General features: G+C 38.7%; 1 long non-coding RNA gene across 1 annotated transcript; it reads left to right on the top strand.

Moving 5' to 3' along the window:
* Positions 1 to 412: 412 nt before the first annotated feature.
* On the top strand, positions 413 to 2,160 carry LOC140755418 (uncharacterized). Its single transcript, XR_012103774.1, has 3 exons — positions 413 to 484; positions 634 to 699; positions 1,776 to 2,160. It is a non-coding gene; the product is annotated as an uncharacterized LOC140755418 (long non-coding RNA).
* Positions 2,161 to 2,633: the final 473 nt, after the last annotated feature.

Below are 2,633 nucleotides of genomic sequence, written 5' to 3' on the forward strand. Positions count from 1 at the left end.
TTCAGAAAGCGTACAGTGCCATCTCTCGACGAGTGTGGGAAGTGGCCAAATATATTTATATGGGATCATATTCTTTTTTTATATTATAGGAGTAGCAGACGAGCATGCAGTCCACCTGATGGTAAGTGGCTACTGCCGCCCATGGACATCTGTAATCAACCCCAGATAGGATTAGATATTCCTACCTGAGGTCGGCCACAGATGCGCCGCTACCCCTGACGACTAAGCTGGAACGCCTCGGAAAAGTCTGTCTCCCTTACCACACCCTTCAAACCGGAACCCAGCAGCGCCTAACACTGCTGTTATTAGGTAGAAATAGGTGTGGCGGTGGTGCCGCCGGAGTCGAACCACAAGGGGTTCTACCACCTTTAAATCAACATAATGTGAAAATATAATGTGTAAATGTGTTTCAGACATGGACGAGCAGGAGGACGCGAGTGCGGCGGGCAGTGCCGCTGACATGGAGGCGGCTGTCGTCATGCAGGTACACTGACAAGACCACTAATGCCCATTCTCTTGAAATTATAATTAAAAATGATATCTTCATCTCTCTCCATCCCACAATGAACAATACCGTGTATACATGTGTCAGGTATATATAATACATGTATAATATAATGTGTTATTGCACAGGAGGTGCTAGCAGCCCGTGAGGCGCGGCTGGTGGCGCGGCTGGCCGACGGTGCCGACTGCGATAAGGTACGCACTAGGGATGTGCCCGCGCATAATAGTGATGTGCCTACACACACGGTACTGTATGTGGTAAACAATAGGCGTGATGACAAATTTTAAAAACTCCAACTATAACGTAGGTATATGTCAATCGATTCCAAAAATCCTATTATTTCGGTAATCAGTATTAACGAAAATAATAGCATTTGTTTATAGCCATTTTGAATTAAGCGCGATAACGCTCGCGAGTGTCATGGCGTCCGTTGGTGACGTCACGTTAGAACATCCCATACAAAATTTCAAGCAATTCAGTGACATACCCAAAAATGACGTCATTCGCGCCCCGTTAGCGTTTCAGACAAGATGGCCGACTGCAGTATTTTGTACATTTATGTAATTGAAAATATAATAAATCTCAAAGTTGTTTTATTAAACTGAGTAATTTTTGAGAATCATTTCAATATATTGTGTTTTATTAAATCATTTATTCTTTGATTTTTTAATACTGTCATCATGCCAATTATATAAGATCGAGGTAACAAACGAGCATACGGCCACTGCTATGTAGACAGGACAGTATTTTTTTTATAATATAGGAGTAGCAGACGAGCATGCAGTCCACCTGATGGTAAGCTACTGCCGCCCATGGACATCTGTAATCAACCCCAGATAGCATTAGATATTCCTACCTGAGGTCGTCCACAAACTACGAAGGGTTCTACCGCATTCAAATAAAATATACTAATAAAAATAATTCATTTAAATTATATAACTCCATATCATAATTACATTTCAATGTATACTTCCTTTAATTTGTCACATGACATTACTTCCCAGAATTTGATCCTTATAAGCGACACTATCAGATAGTGAAATAATATACAGGATGATTTTTTTTTCAAAATGACCTCGTTCGATTCCCGGGTAGGGCAAAAATATTTTAAGAAAAAAATGATGCAGTTTGAGTTTTTCTTTCAGCATTTTTCGCTAATCCTTTTAGTTTCGGATTTGGCCCTGAAGGCCTATTTGAAAAACTCACCCTGTATATTACTATCGATATTTTATATAAAATATATTATAATAATTATTTATTATTATTTCAGAGTGACAGCAGCAAACGCGGTCGCCATTGGCTCCACTCCTCACAACCAGAAACAGACCTGTAGACAAACAGACACACACACGGAGGCAACTAACTAAAATAATATATATATATATATAAAATATGTCTGCTCTTTATGTGCTAAATTAAATTATATGGCTATTCGAGTTATGAGCATTGATATGTGGTATATCCGTTATCAATATTCAATCTATTCAACCTATCAAAGATTGTTTAACAATTTGTTTTCCGAGCCGTTCCAGCTTAGTCCTCAGGTGTTGCAGCGCATCTGTAACCCACCTCAGATAGGAATATCTAATCCTATCTAGGGTTGATTACAGATGTCCATATGGCAGTAGACTCTTACCATCAGGTGGACTACATGCTCGTCTGCTACTCCTATATTATATAATAAAAAGTCTATTAAAATGGTTAAATTCAATCTTTGGTTAGAAAATATCAGATAAATTGATTATTATTAATTGATCTACATGTATTCGTCCCGATCGAACCCGGAAACCCGGAAACCTGCGTGTCAGACCGGTATGGTGACTACCGTCAAAGATCATATTAGGAAAACAACCCTATATCAATGTTTCTAACTCAAAAATTACTAAGTGCCATATATATGTATAAATAATATATATTATCATTATGTCGTTGTGTAGATAAACTGTTTAAGAGATGTAGTTGAGAAATCTGTTATAACAATATTGATATCTGATATATTATGGTATGTTAAATGTATAGGATGGGGGGGATGTATAGGGAGAGTGGGGGTGGAGATATTTAGAGGGGAGATGGGGGTGTATAGAGAGAGAAGGAGAATTAGAGTAGGGTGTTGATGTAAGAGGGAGAG

This window comes from Epargyreus clarus, unplaced genomic scaffold (assembly GCF_041222505.1).
Source record: "Epargyreus clarus isolate Ecla_fem2 unplaced genomic scaffold, WU_Ecla_fem_2.2 ptg000033l, whole genome shotgun sequence".
NCBI classification, from domain to species: domain Eukaryota; kingdom Metazoa; phylum Arthropoda; class Insecta; order Lepidoptera; family Hesperiidae; genus Epargyreus; species Epargyreus clarus.